The following is a 15948-nucleotide window of genomic DNA, read 5'->3' as shown; positions in this document are numbered from 1 at the left end:
CGGTCTTAATCGGTTCGAAGCCGGGTTGGTGTGGCCACGGGAACGGGAACGGAGCGATACAATTCCGCGGTTCGGTCGCGGCCGTGATGAGACCGCCGGAAAATGGGTTCGGTTCCGAAATGAAGTGATTAAAGTCGTATTATCGTCGCCCGCTGATCTCCGCGACGGGCAACGGAACGGAATAATTAAGTGGGGATGCGCCGAAGGTGGCCGCCCTGGAGGCCGTTCGGTGTGGGAGAAAACTCTGAAACCCTCTGGGGTCTGGGCTGTTCCGAAGCAAAAATGTCGTTTTGTCAAAGCTGTCCGATACTTCACAGTTCCTAATCATGGAACCCGGTGCTCGTTCCAGACCTCCCCCCCCCGGGGGGGGGCATCTGAAAAACAAACATCATCGTTATGTTGTGTAGAGAAAATATATTTTATTTCTTTTAAGCGACCCCATGCGGCGCAACATGACGGCTGGCGTGTGCTGACTCCAAGTTATCGATCGTCCGTCCGTCCGTGCAGAGCGATGGCAACCCGCAGAAAAGCGCGTTCCAGGCGCGCGAATGAATTAGCCGTGGCCCAAGACTTATCGGCGCCGGATCCCGCAGTGTGGCCCGCACCAGGATGCAGGTTGCTCTTCCTGTGAGGTGTCACGCCGTCAGACCGTTTGCATCAACACTTCAACCCGCGCCGGAAGGTGCCAACGACGGGGCGAACCTTGACCCTTTGCCCGGTGGGGAACAGGAACCGGGAAGAATGCCATCGACCTCGGCTCGAGTCGGATTAGACCTCGGGCACTCGTTCGAGACCTTCAGCGCATGATCGGAGGGCCGCCTTAAAACAAATAACTAATTAAGCTCAGTACAGGCGCAGACGCTAATGGCGCGCAAAGTGTCGTCTGCGCGGGTCAGTTCGTTCAAATGGTCCACTGATCCTGGTCCATTCCGCCGGGGGCATCATTACGAATAATTAGTCAAACTGCACGATCGTGAGAAACGGCCTTATCGGCGACATCGCACACCGAACCGTAGCGCGTGACGTGAGCGTTCGCCCTCGCGGGAAAAGTCCCAAACGTGGACTGTGATTTTGATGGGTCCTGGGCCACAGCAATCGAACACCGCTTTGGCACTGCGGGGTTACGTAAATTTTTACCACGAAAAACCCGTTTTCAACACTTTTGAAACCCTCCTTCGAGGGGTCCGAAATAATTTTCCTCGATAAAAAGGGCGGACTGGACGGTTCCGCTGCGTTTATGTTGCTCCTTCCCGTTCGCGCTCGTGCCAGCTCGTGGCGAAGGCTGACCACGTGAGAATTGCATCACGATGTAGATCCGGGCGCGCTGATTTCTCGCGAACCGCGTTCCGCCGGGTTCCACGGCTTGAAGCCACCCGCAGCAGCCGAAGCAGCGGGAACGCCAAACTCGGAGGCCTCTGGGTGGCCAAGGTGAAGGAAATCGGAACGAAAACCCATATAACACTTTCACGGCTCGTTAAGGTTTATTATTTTCGTGGTTCGGCCTCCGTCGGTGCGAGATGATTAAGTCCGAAGAGCGTCCGAAGCGGCGATCGTTGGCCGGGGGATGGCGAAATTCGTTTCGCCCGATTGGCGCGCGCGACTCCTCCAAGCCTTGGCCAAGGAGCCGGAGCCCGGGGAATGCAGATACCTGCGGTCCTGCGGATTTCGTGCCGGTTTTCTGTTCGTACCGATCTCTTCAATCACCATCGCGCATCGTGGAACGACGAATCGAAGGCAGATGAAGGCAAGGTTCTTCACCCGTTCCCGGGACACAATGTAGGCACCGGAGCGGTCCTCCGTTTGCTGGCTGCTGCTGCTGCCTCCGTTGCTGATTGATCTGCTCGAAGCTCGCATAAGCATCGCACCGCACCACGCCATTCCCTGGACTGCCGTCGCAGGTATCGTGAATGTGATCTGTTCCCTTTTTTTTTTCGGTGCTCAACTTTCACGATGTCCTTTGCATTCCGGTTCGGTTTGTTTGCACTAAAATACGACACGGCAGTGCGCCTCTAATTTTGCTGCGACGGAACCCGGGTCTGCGGACCAAATCTCGCCATTCCGTCGCTTCGTACGGAAGATACGGATCCAGAGCCGTACACGCCGCCGCCGCGTGGAGAACCGGGGCCGAAGGAACGGTTTCCTTTCGTCCGAATCAATCGAGATGCGTTCTCCAAATGTGTGTACTCGCTCACAATGGACGCGGCCGTGTACCGGGCGGCCTGTGGAAGTGGGGTTTTTAACAAGATAGTCGAAAGCTGATAGTTACACGCGGGCCCTGCCCTGCCCTGAAAGCCTGCGAAAGCCCGCGCCGCGCCGCGCCACGCCACGCGGGTGATGAAGAAGCGTGAAGAACTCGAATCAAACAAAGTGATCTTTCGTTCACTCTCCTTACGTACGCGCCACTTTTTGTTTCTTGCTCCATCCTTTCCGCTTCTTTCGAGTCCGCTTTTTTCTTCGCTTCCTGCCTGCCTGCCCGTTCCGTGCGTTCCGTTGTTTCGGTTCGGCTGCATCGCTTAATTTCTTTGTATGTAGCGAGAGCGTCCTACATCTTAGATCCTTCGTGGGCCAATTCAATGGCCAATAAGGCGCGCGCGGGCTTGTTGTGCATCTGTTTTATTTTCGCTCGGCCGCGTCTGGTGACCGTTTGCGCGGAAGCGTCCGGGTGCGTAGTTACACACCTTCCCGGGACGTTGTAACCGTTCCCTGGGAAAGCGGACGAAGGCGATCTTGTCGACCGCGGGCTGGCTGTTGCGCCAAACTTTACTTTAGTTGCATCCAGGCCCATGGCTGTCGCTGCCGATGATGATGATGATGATGATGATGATGACGCTGAGATTGTACGCAATGGATCGATAAAATTGCTATTCTTTTGCCGAGTCCGGGCAGCGATCCGCGGTCTCACGGCGAGGATCATCAGCAAATGAGCCGCGAGAGGGCCGATCCTTAATCGCGATCGCGCTCAAGCCGAAGATCACCTAAGAAGCTTAGCGTTCGCTGTGGCGCTGCTGGTCCGGATTCCTGATGGAATGCGTGCGATATGCGTTCGATCGGTGCAGGTGTTTAGTTTAATGGTACGGCCATTTTCTGCGTGTCCTACGGGCACGGAAGACAAGAATGGTACCAGCCCGGCGCCGTAGGTAGTAGAAATTGTTTTAAATCGTAACGCTAGAGCCTGCGACGACTATGTTGTGAAATGGTGCAAAGTTTTTGTTGAGCTTCACCGTTTGCCATTAATTTCGAAGCTACATCACATCGTTCGTCATCCGTGTGACTCTTCATCTCGGCAAAGTGCCTGTGGAATGCCATCGACGGGCTGATTAAAATATTTGAAACAATGCTCAAATAAAGATTGCAGATCGAAACAACGCGAACCAGTGTGGTCAATTGTTCGCCGGTGCCAATAGATTCCACCGGCGGCCGGTGCATCGATTTGTACCCAATTTAATGCACAATCCGCGGACGGAACGAAATCATATGTTACACGGGCGCTGTCGTGCGTGCCTCTGCCGTAAATCCGAGTCCACGCCACAAACGACGACAATGCACCGCTCGTTTGTATCGCTCGATGGAAATCGGTCGCGCCGTCGGATGGTCAGTGGAACCTTTCGAGGATCCGCCGCATCGGCGGATGATTATGGATGCCGTACATTTTTATTTTCCACACGTTGATTTCTCGCCACGATACGCGGGGATACGATTGCGCACCGGATGGGGACCGGTGGCCCCGGTGGCCCCATCTTTTCGCGGCCGAAAACAATCGTATCGCCGGGTTTTCGGTTTCCGCCCGTTCCGTTCGGCCGACGGATCAAAAATATATCATATCGCGCCCGCCCGATCGTCGGAATGGCAAACCAATAAAGGACGGAAACGCGCGCGCGGCCCGCTTCTCGGCGATCCCGGCCCGTCCGTCCGTCCGTCCGGCGGTGCATTTGCGCACCGTGCAATCTGCGGTGGAAATCTACGGACGGGCACGCAGCGCAGCGCAGCGGTGCAATAAAAATTGGCCGGCTTCAGTGCGTCGGTGTGCGACCTCGGCCGTTTTGCTACATTTTATTCCCTTTTCCGATCCCCGTTTTCGATGCAATTTATGAGCCACCAGGGACCTGCGCACGTTCGATTGCCGGCCGACCCCGGTCTGGACAACAAAATATACCCAAAAAAAGACCACCATTTGGTCGATTTGTTTGAGTGGTTCGCGCGAGCGCGTTTTTTTTTTGTTGGCCGTTGCGCTTCCTTGCGTTACTCCGAGAGTGGCCAACCGGGCGGCGATATGATCGCGGACTTCGATCGGCATGGGGGGTGGGTTCGAAGATTTAGGTGATTTCCGCTCGGCCCTCTCTCTCTCTCTCGGGGGGCTTCGCGGCCAGTTATCAGTCCTCATCGGGAACGGCCCCGACGCGCGGTTTTCCACCGGGGGCCACCGGCCGTCTTGACCCCGGCTCGTTTGGTGCGTCGCGCGGCAGAGATCCTTGTGGAATGATAAATCAGACTTCGGTCAGCGAAAAATTCGATCAAGATAACCGCAGCGAGAGCGAGAGCGAGAGAGAGAGAGAGAGTTGAGCGAATGCGAATTTTGACTGGTTCCGCAGGCGGCAGGGGACTGTGGACGACAAAGTTCACAAAAGGATCGAAGCATAAGCGAAGAAGCATGCCGTCCGGGTCCGTCCGTCCGTAATCGCAATCATTGGCGCAGAATCGTGCGCAGCATAAAGCACATAAATAATCCGGCAATCCAGCGCGGTTCCGTCCTCGGAGCGGAGAAACCAGGGAGGGCAAAGGGAAGCAAAGGGAGGATCGCGCGAGATTGAGGTTGAAAGAATGGCCCAAGTGAGTGAGATTTAAATCTACCTTTTTTGTGCGCCCCCCAAGTGAAGTCCACCGAAGGCCCCACGGAAGCAAGGAGCAACACGCGTGGCGGTCAGCAGCGGGACAGGAGGATTTTCGCGAAATCACGCAAAAAGGACCGGCACCACACCCGGCCCGGCCCGGCCCGGCCCGGCCCGGCCCGGCCCGGTCCGTTTGTCGTCCTTGACCGAAAACAACAACAATCGGCTCGGAAGGATCGGAGAGGTTCGCGCGAGGATTCTGCGTATCGCGCCGAGTCCGGTTTATTGTTTCGGATGCTTGCGTGGCTGCCGAAGAAGTGTTTCGCAGTTCGGCCCGTTAATTTCCCTGTACGCCGATTTACGGTTTGTCGCATCAAACTGCTGTCGGAGGGCGGAACAGCCGACATCAGTCGGGTTTCGATCAAAGCTTGAACAGCCCACATTGCTGCGGTCACGCTACGGTCAGGCGCTCCCAATCCGGGGTCGTCTTCGGCCCGAAGCCAATCGAATTATTTGATCAATTTTAATTCCGAAATAATAAACCATAATTCATAGGAAAAATAATACATTTCTTGCAAGGTGTTAATATCAACACATTATTACCGGGCCCGGTTTGCCCGGGCCCTGCTCGTAACGGACGTGACGTTCTTGGCGCGGCTTCCTTTCCCTCGATTCGCGATGCGATCGCACTGCGCGGCCGCAGCGGCCGCCGATCCGCTCATAAACTGCGGCGTGTCAGTTCAAAAGGTCAGCTTCTCGGAGAGGTGTTGCGTCCGTGTCGGTCCGGTGTCGGTTCGGTGTGAAATCACGCTGCACAATTTCTCTTGGCCCTCCGCGGTCCAACACGTGTAAAAGTTCAGAGGGCGCGGCGGTGAGAAGGGCCACCACGGAACAATGCGCCTGCAACGCCAAGCCACGAGAGGTTACGCGCCAAGTCGCGCTAAAAAGGTGAGAAAAGATATTGCACCGAACGGCGGCGATGGCCACGGGGAACGAAACGGAACGGATCTCCCGGCGATCGCGGGTCTCCGATCTTGGCGAGCAAATGGGCGCAACGGGGAATAATGAAGCATCGTGATCGAAGGTGCATTGGCGATCCTTCCCGTCATGGCCTCCTCGTTCGCGCTTCGTGATTTACACCTTTTCCGCCGCGTTCTGGGCATTTGTTCTTTAGATTTTCGCCCGGTCCGGGGCCGGTTCAATCGCGGCCCATCAACGCCGCGCTGCGCTAACGAGCCGGCAAAAGTAATCCTCCCCGGAACGGGGCGCGGCGCTGAGGATTGATTGAAAACAAAAGAACTGGTCGAAGCAAGAAGCGACGAACCCGCTCGACGGTCCGCGCCGAGTGCATTCACGCATCGTTACAATGAACACATTAAGCTCTCTAGCGTACTAAGCGGCACGGACAAATTAACGCCCTGGCAGAGCGGACGGACGGACTCGGGACTCGGTGGTGATCCGGGGTCTCCAAAAAATTACCTCCTCACGATCGTTAAATTGGCGCATTGGCGCGGACTCGGCTCGGCTCTGCTCTCATGAATAGTCAGCATCTGGGCCAACGATAAGGGCCACCCCACGCCATGAGTTCATTGTACAAATCATATCATCATTTCGGTCGGTGAGGGAAATTACTTTTATGACACCCTCAACAGCGTCATTGGGGCGCGCGCGCGCGCAGTCGCATAAAAATGATGCCATTTTTTCGGCACTCTAATCTTTATCTTCCGGGCCCCCGGGCCCAAGGTCCGTTACCCAAAAAACTGCCCATTCCAGGTGGAAATTATAACCACACACAAACGATACCGGGATTCAAACGATGGCCGCCGACCGCAACCTGCCGCGTGTGTCGATCGAGATTAGAGGGCTTTACAGCTTCGGGAGGGCAGCTTAATGAGATGAATAAATTAGATTGCGGGCCGTGGTCGGGATGCCGCCGTAAAACACAGACACCGTGCTTCCGAAAACCGAATAGTGGCGGCGGCAGTAACTCACAACCCAAGTCCACAGCGTTTGACAGGCGTTTGTCGGTTAGTAAGTAACGGTCAAATCCGGGTAACTCAACCCCGGGGGTTCATCACAGCCACATATTGGAGGCCATTTTTTCAATTTGTTGACAAACTTACTCATTATTAAATCACTGGCGAGCCCTGTGTCTCGCGTATAAATACAAACGGATTTCCTTCCCGTGGCGCGAATCAGAACCTGTGACGGTAATGGGAAACACTTCGGAGGCCCTCTGCGGAGGGCGGCCAGCTGAACCGTGCGCGCAAAAGGAGCGTGTAAATTTATGGTTACAATTTATTAATGAAGATTTAAAAAGCAATAATTTATTTTCCAAGTGAAACCCACCCGAAGCCTGGCGGCAGAGCGAGGCGAAGGGATTAGGATGAGCATTAAGCACCCAGCCCGGGGGAGAGCCAGCGAGGATCCGGGTGGCGGGATCGGACCGGGGAATACGCTTGAGGGCGGTTTTGTCGCGCCGCTGCTAAGTGAATGGGCGTTGGCGGTTGGGTGTGCGATTTTATTCCGTTCCTTTCCACGAGTCCGTTCCTCGAAATTCGTAGCCCGCGGTGCTCACGGCGCGCCGGTGGTTTCCCTTTTCGCGCCGCGCAGAATGATTTCTTACCGCGCTCGCGCTTGGCGTGCGCGCGCGCGCCCGTCTTAAACGAGGACGCCCGTCGTTTGCGGGTTCCTCTTTGACCACCGAATGGCCGGCCGACGAGGGGTTCCGGCGTGGCGAGGTGATCATCGTTTTTATTCATCGTCGTCGCTGAACCGAAACGCGCGGTACACGCGTCCGGCGGGCGAGAGAGAGAGCGAGCCCCGGCATAAAACAGAAACATTTATTCCCTCGTTTTACGCCGCGGCTTTGGCGGCCGTCACCGCCGCCGCCACCGTGGCCAGTACTTGATGACAGTTACAAGTTGTTAACAAATTTGAAACCTATACCCACCACGCGCGGATCACGCGGCGGCTTTTCCTGCGAATGCGTTGAGCATGCGTTTTCCAATCGCCGGCGCTCCGAGGTCATAAAGATTTATTCTACTTCAATTGTAACTCCGCTCGGGATGGGATGCTTGCCCAAGGACCTTTCAATTCTTTTATGTGCAGCTGATTGCTCAACGGTCCAATCAGCAACTTAGTAACAACGTTCAACGTTCAACCTGAATCATGGAAATGCTCATCATCAGTTTGATTGTGATGATTTTTTGGAATGTTCCTTCCGACAATCTCTTCCTATTCGTGGATTTCATTGTTTGCGCCAGCAGCGCAAAAAGAAAGCCACACTCCGGGTGATGAAATGGAAGCGACAAGCGACCGGAAAGTGTGATCCTGGACATATTGTTTTCGCGAGCTGAGTAAAAATCCCAACCGCACCGAAAGGCAGAAAGAACCGCTTTCGTGCGCTGTCAACGCGAATGTCAAAGCTTTTTTTGCCCCACAATTGTATTCATTACCCCGTGTCCACGGGGTAAGGCGGCAAAAAACATGATGTCCAGGTTTATGCTACCTGCAATTGATTTGTGAGTATTTCAAGACGCTGCTTCAACATTTATACGCTTTTAAAATTGTGAAAAGTCTTCTAAACTAATACTAAAGTCCGTCTTTTGCAAAAGAACCCTCAAAGCCCTCAAAAGGGTGCATTCGTTTCCTGTTTTTTTCTGCGCGACCCCTTCAATCGATCAGACAGGGAGTTGGTAAAACGGGCACGATTCCGGGACATTCTGCGATCTTTCGATCGTATCGACGGCGTGATTGTATTCAATACCCCCGTACAGCGGGCGAACAACAAAAGCCGAAAAGTTGGTCCCAAAAATCGGAATCGAGTGTCGAATCGAATTTCTCCCCACAAATAAAAAAAAAGGCCCGAACAAAGACACCCCACGCTCCACGTGCTCTGCGTCTGTGGATCCTTATCGCTAACAAGACTCCTCGGCGAGCGGGCGAAGGGTCTCGGTGACACGGGGGGTGACCGGTGATGACGGTCAGCGTTGGCCCCCCCACCGGTTCGATTCCGGGTGGCTTTATGCTGCGTGCCATTGTTGGTGGTGTTTGTTTTGGTGTGAAATGTTTATTGTATTTGAGCCCGCCGTTCGCGTTTCTTTCGCATCGCACACTGCGGAACACTGCGATCCAAGAAGGCTCTCTCTCTCGGAATCGGGCGATGGCTATCGCCGAACAAATTGAATAATGTTTGAAATATGCAAACCATCATCGCGATCGGAGACGCATTTTCGTGGCCAGGCCTTTGATTTACCTCTTTACGGCGAGCGAACAATCTGTGGCCGATTTCCGATCCGATCGCCATCGAGCATTGTTATAAACACATATTCTTGTTGCTGGAAGATGTCGCCTTGGCAACGATTTCGGTTAATCGGCCTGCCTGGACCCTGCCGGCATAATTGGTATGCAGTCGACGTGCCGTCGACGTGGCGCGTTGTCGATGAATTTTGGGTTAAAGTGTCCGTGTCCGGCTGATGTCAGCCGTTCGGATTGCAGAAATGATTTCATTCCAGTTGCCTCAGCGGTGGCGGACCCCACAGGCAGCGCTGATGCTTTAATGAGAATGCTGTCATCGGTCCCCACCGGGGGGTCCGCGTTTTGAATTATTATACAAAACTCGGGTTCAGAAAAATATGAATGGTTTATTGGAGCCTCGCTGTCCACATTCCTTTAAGGAGGCAGTAAAATGCAACAAATTAGAAGTCAATTGAAACAAGTATATTAAATGGCTGGGGGCCGGTGAGTCAACGGAACGTGCGTAATGTGAACCGGTCGACACCCCGGCCCGGAAACGCTTTTCTGCTCCATTGCTCCCAAACGCATGCCGAACCGGCCGGCTATCTTCATCGGCCAGGAGAGAGCAATCCGTTCGTTGGTTGCATGTGTGGTTGGAGTGATAAAGAGCAACGCCAACGCCCAGCGCTGGGCGCACGAAGGAAGAGCCGGATGTGTCCGGCCGGGGGGCGGGGAGTGGTGTAAAAACCGTACACAACCCACAACCCGAAGGTAATAATAACCCGTTTGCTGCCCGTTTGCTGCCCGTGTGCGGTGCAATTGGATGCATCACTGCACTTCCACTGCACGCGTGCTGATTGCGCCGGGTGAGCCTTGCGCTACGCAGCGCAAAAGCACAGCAACAAGGAGTACATAACGCGGGTATCAGTTGGCGACAAAAAACGCGGGGAAACACCTCTTTTTGGTGAACAAAAAACGACAATCCTTTTTGTAGGAATCGTGCATTCATGAGCGGAAATAAAATGATGATGCTCTTCATCATTAAGAAAAAAAGGGACCCACACGTGTGGAGCAACCGGTGTGATTGGGGAAAAAAACGGAAAAAGGTCCCACCAACACAATAAGCCACGTGGTTTTTTTTTCTGTTGCCTTTCGCATTGTTATTGGGACCACCAGAGAGAGAGAGAGAGGGAGAGAATGCAAATGGAAAAATTTAATCTTTTTCATTGCACTTTTTTCTACTATAGTACAGCGCGCGTCCTCCTGCGCCCAATGTTATTGTATTTAAATGCACATTCGTAAGCTTGGCAACCTTCGCAGCGATTATTTCCACTGAATAGCGTTTTAAATAAAACGGCACAATAAGAGTGAAAATAAAACTGCACTATTATGTCTCTTCTATCGTCTGTTTAAACTTTTTGTAGGCTGCCGTTTTGCTGTTCGGTGTGTTCTGCACGTCCTGCACTTCATTGGTTGTTGTCAATTGATAAAGGATTTATTATTTGCGCCAATGATAGCAAATGGGGGTCTCGGTGCACTGGACGTACTGTCCAACTGCTTCAGTTTATAATAAAGTTGTTATGCTTCTATTCTCGGTTTCCGCGGCGCACGCAAAAAAACGGTGCCCTACGTGAAGGGTCACTTGTGGAAAGCAGTTTAATCCACTTCGCCACCAACGGAACCAGCGGGGTCCGTCTAATAATTCAATTTGAATTCCGCTCGAGAACAGCAGGAGCTAATTTCCTGTCGAACAAATTTCTTGTCGATCTAGTCCAAGGGGTCCAGAAACAGAACGTGTGGGGTGTAGAAAATGTGTAGCTTCATTGAAATGATCAACCCGCGATGGCTGGCTGGCCCGCGTTGTTAAAGAAGCAGTTTATGGAAAGGGACCGCAAAAAGTGTAAGGTGTCCAGCTGGGAAGCACACGCCGAGGCAATGCAGGTCCCAGTGGTTCCGGTCCCCGGTCCAGTGTGGGAGCCAATCCGCAATAATCGTTTATTTTTCGTCCTCGAAGCGCCGGACCGCACCGGAAGTGGTGTACACGGTGTCCTTGCCCCCCTCCCACCCAGCATAACGACAGCAGCTGGACAGCGAGCGCAGTGTCCACTCGAAACATAAACTTTGCAACGCGCCGCAAACCCTGGCGCATTAACATAATAAGGTGCACATTGTGGAGGTTTTTTTAACGAACAAATTATTTGCTTCATATTCGAGTAATATCCGCCACCGGTTTCGGTGCCCACGCTGCTCGGTATGTGGCCGGCGGAAGGCGCAAGACATAAATGCTCGCGGTTGGCCACCGCGGGACACATTCTTCCAGCCGGAACCTGCACATAAATAGCTACGGTGCTGGCCATAATTCGCCTCCAGTCGGGAGGAAGGAAACGTTATTTGTTTTGTCTTGATGTTTCGGTTTGGGTCCTATTTTTGCGTGCGATGAAGGGAAAACATCATCATTAGGTTGATCCTCTCCCAGGACCCCGGAACGGAATCGTAGCGGTGGCGGTGATATACGGCAAATGAATTAATTAAAATGTCCTCGGCGCTTGGCTCGAGCGGAAGGCGGGATACGTTTTAAAATACATTTGCAGCAGATCCGTTTTCAATAACTTTGGACCAAACCTGCGGTCGTGTGGTCGATTCCGGTCTCTTTTCCGTCGCGGAAACACAAATGTTTAAATATAGCCACACAATGAACCGACCGCAACGGGCTTCCGGTGGCGGAAACATTTACATTTTTGCAGCCCCACTCAGGTCGTGGAAACAAATCACCTCTGCTTGGGGAAATCTTTGCACAATTTTACAAGAAAAACACATTATTTTTGTGTAGAATGCAATTATAATAGAAACAGCATTCCAACCTAATACTGGCAATACAATCTCGGAAATCGATCATCCTTCCCGGCTGTCGATGGTACTTCGTGCGCTGCGTTCTAATCTCTGCACTGTGGACACCCGAATCGAATTGAACGACGCTCTCTTCTATCGTTCATTAATTTCCTCAGGTTGGCCGTGGCCACAGGGTGACCGTTCAATCAATGGGAGTGTGTAGCCGGGCGACCCGTTCAGGACCCGTTCCCGGGTTTGACGATAAATCGATGAACGAGTGATTAATGATTGCGCGCCGTTAAGGTGGAAGTGGCCCCGCGACTGGCAAATGGCACACCGGGGGAGGTGCTGGTGGGCCAAAAGCGAAGCCGAAACAGGTCAAGGAGTCGGTCACAAAAACAAATTATCGGAAGTCGAGGTATCGAGAGTCTTATTTTTAGAGGGGGCGATAGCTAATCGCCCGGGACGGCGGAATGTAAAAATGTCATACCGCGGGGCCGATAGTTTGATTCGTGACCGGGCTGGTCAACGTGGCGGTCGGTTGTTAAGCAGGATGTTGGCTTATAAAGCAAGGATATCGCGCATGCCGCGCTTAGGTATGGTGGCAGTAATGGTGCGGGCAAAAATAATCCCATCTTAAATCCCCCGTTTGATTAATGGTCCATTTGTTCGATTGTTTGCGAAATGTAAAGATTTTTAGTGGGTGAAAATGGACTCGTGTTGCGAGTCGAAATGGCATTCGAATGCAGTGGGTGCAAGGCGCAATCACTCACCAACGCACTTAAGGTATGATAAATGCTAAGAGTTTGATGCAATTTATTAAATTGGTTAAAATGCGCGCACTCTCCCCGTACAGCAATTGCATACTTAACAACATTGGAAATGATTGGACCAATGCTTAATTTTTGGATTAATACAAATTGCAATAAATTATGAGAATTTTATTAAGAAACACTTAAGACATGCCTTTTCGTCTGTGAGTTTAGGCTTCTCACGGTGAGCAGCATCCTCAGTTCATCATATCGTCTCATTTTCACCACCTCATCACAAGGATCAAGGCCTTCTTTGGTTACATGAACAAGGTTGCAGTTTAAAGGACTTTACATTATTTCCTATCGTCCATAAATAAAATATTAATCAAATAAAACTTTTCATGCGAAATTCCACGATTTTTGTTGCGAAACCAGACACTGTACATAAACTATGTTTCCTCGTTTATAAATATTTAATATGTTCCGCGCGTAACGGTATTCCAGCAGGAACGGTTTCTTCGGGCCACCGGTACCCTGTTCTGGCTAAATTTTCGATTATGAAATCGTTCCACTGTCGCGCTTGGCTATCGCGTTCTTTTACGGTGTCTTTTACACCGGGATCAAGCCCACGAACCGGGAGAGAAAGAAAGAGAGATATGCCATCAGAATTATCGCGCTTTCTCGCTTTCCGGGCCGAACGAATGGGAGTGCAAATAAAATTATGCGTACGAATAAATCGATGTCACATAATTCCGTATTCCGAGCGGTGTTTCCTAATTTCCTGCTTGCCGTAATGAAGGAAAGCGAACCCCAGGAAGGAGTACGAAACACGGCGTGGACGGCAACCTAAAATTTTGCTTCAACTCTCCGTGTACCCGTGCTTCCTGTGGGGCAACCCAATTTCAGGAACCCACTCCGAGACCGAAACCTTCAATCTCCATTGGAGCACCGACGGAGCACGAGAACCCCGTCTGAAGGATGAGAAGTAGAACGAATGGCTTGACGTTACTTCGTAAAGGCGAAGAATATAATTTATTATCATCATCTTCATCGTCGCCTCTCGGGGTTTGCTGGCGGGCTCGGCTTGGTGGCAAGTGACAAACTTCTCAGACTCCAAAATGGCTCCGTTGAAGATTTCAATCAGTGTGTAGACTGCGAACCACGGGCAGGAGAAGCCGGAAGTACGCAAAGTAGCTCGCTTTAAAGGGTTATCCTCAGAAGTGCAAAAAAAGCGTATCCATAAGTAATCATTCTTCCGAGGACATCTTCCTGGTGGGGTAAGGGCTCTCGGAGCAAATCGGTTTTAATAGGAATTTTCTCACTGTGGATGAAAAATCCCGAACGCTCATGGGTGGTCACCCTTGGTATTGCGGGGGGCACCTTGCCGGTGAGATGGAATTTCCGGTCTGTGTTCGGTTCCGATGATGTATCGACGTGTGACAGACTCGTCCTGAGGATGACGCTGATGAACCAGATAACGGTGCTCTACGCTTTGCGCCGTATGACGGACGGTTTTGGTCAGGACGTTGGAACCGGTGTATCCCTCTTGAGCACTAGAGACAACTGAGACGTGGGATTATTCAAGGGCCAGTTTTGGGATCGGTTTTAACAAACCGGAAACGAGAATGTTTTTCAATTCAAGTAGAAGATAGTGAGGTACTTTAATGGTTTTTAAGGCTCCACATAGTGTTTTGAAGATAATAAAAAAAGTGTTGTGCTTCAAACGCCCTTCAATTCATGTTGCTGATAATTTAATTTAAGAACTTCCTGGAGCTCTCGTACGATTACGAATCGTCCGCAGTCGCACCGTATCAGACGGGGAATGGGACCCCTTACACCGGAAGTGCCGTTGTTCAACCATCATCACGATACGGCGCTGGCCACGCTGGCGTACCTGGCGTCAGATGCAGTGCATAAATTTCACTCCCATTGCAGTTGCCCCGTGAGGTTGAGATGCGCCCCGGAGACACTTCCTTCTTCTTGCGGCAAGGACTTCTCCTCTGGGCTTTCTTGTTGGGTGCGGGTTCTTCTGCAACTCGGTAGGATGATAAGTGTCCGCTCGTCGTGGAACCTCGTCGCCGGCTCCGTCGTCGTCGTCGTGGTTGTTGGGTTTCTTTCCAACTGCGCCACTATCTGTTGCGCAGTTCCGTTGTCATTTCCGCGATATTTGTGCCCTACGAAATATTGTGACAAGGGACCCGCGGCAAGTACCAGCGCACTCCGACTCCGATAATAGAAGCAGTCGCAGGCCCCCCCACTTCTGGTGTGCCGGAGTCATCGGAGAGGGCTCGGAATGGAGTATTTGCAATAAAACTGCGGGTACCTGCAGGTCATCGGGGAAGATATATTCGTTTCACATGCACGTGTACCCCGTTCGCCTGGAACCACCTGGTCTCCTATCATGATCCTTCTCATGTGTGCGCACCACCATCATCCGGTCGTTGGCAAGTTCGTGGAAGGTTTCTTGAAGTCCGCCGGGCGCATATTTTCACCTTGAAGTGCGTATCGCCCGTGATATGATAGAACCAGAACCATTCCCGGCAGGGTGGGTGTGCTCTATTTTCATACACCTTACGAATGCGCCATTGCGATTGTGTCATTTCCAATTCGGAATAATTCGTGGAACAACACCACTTACCGCGCGGTGTCCCACGGCGCAATGGCGGCAAAAAAGAAGTGAATAAAAAGTGGGAAATTCAAACGGCAAACGCTCCAACATGCTCCAATGCCACAAATCGTTCAGCGGTGGTGGCGGCTGGTTGTGGGGGGCTCGGTCACGGTCGGTTGGTCCTCGAGCCGGACGGACTGAACGGTCCCCCCCACCGAGGAGGGGCCGGCACCGGAAGTGACGCCGTTAAATGTGTGCGCATGTGATAGGATATTTATATTTTAAACCGCTCAAATGGCAACACGGCGGCGGCCACCGAAATGGAACTGTCATTCCTGGGACACTTTCTTTATCTGTCAAGCGGTCTGGAAATGGAACTGTGGAAAATGCGCACGTATTGCGGCGGCGGCAACGATCTTGGATGGCCCGAGCGTGGATGGCCAGCGCTTATTTGCTTATTTGACTGAGCTATCTCTCGGATGCTCCTTACGGGGTCCGCCGGTCCGAGTCCAAGGTGCCTCGGATTCGGTCTCGCTGGAAATATAAATAGCGCATAAACAATAAAGCCAACGTATTTGCAGAGGATGCTGCCAGGAGATCGCGCGCCAGCATATTCGGTTGACTGTCACTGATGGTGTGCCATCCGCCGGATGGGATAAATCGGACTTATCCTATCCGGGCCTCCTGGTGGAAG

The sequence above is a fragment of the Anopheles bellator genome, chromosome 2, assembly GCF_943735745.2.
Source record: "Anopheles bellator chromosome 2, idAnoBellAS_SP24_06.2, whole genome shotgun sequence".
In the NCBI taxonomy this organism is placed as follows: Eukaryota; Metazoa; Arthropoda; class Insecta; order Diptera; family Culicidae; genus Anopheles; species Anopheles bellator.
This window is presented reverse-complemented; position numbering follows the sequence as displayed.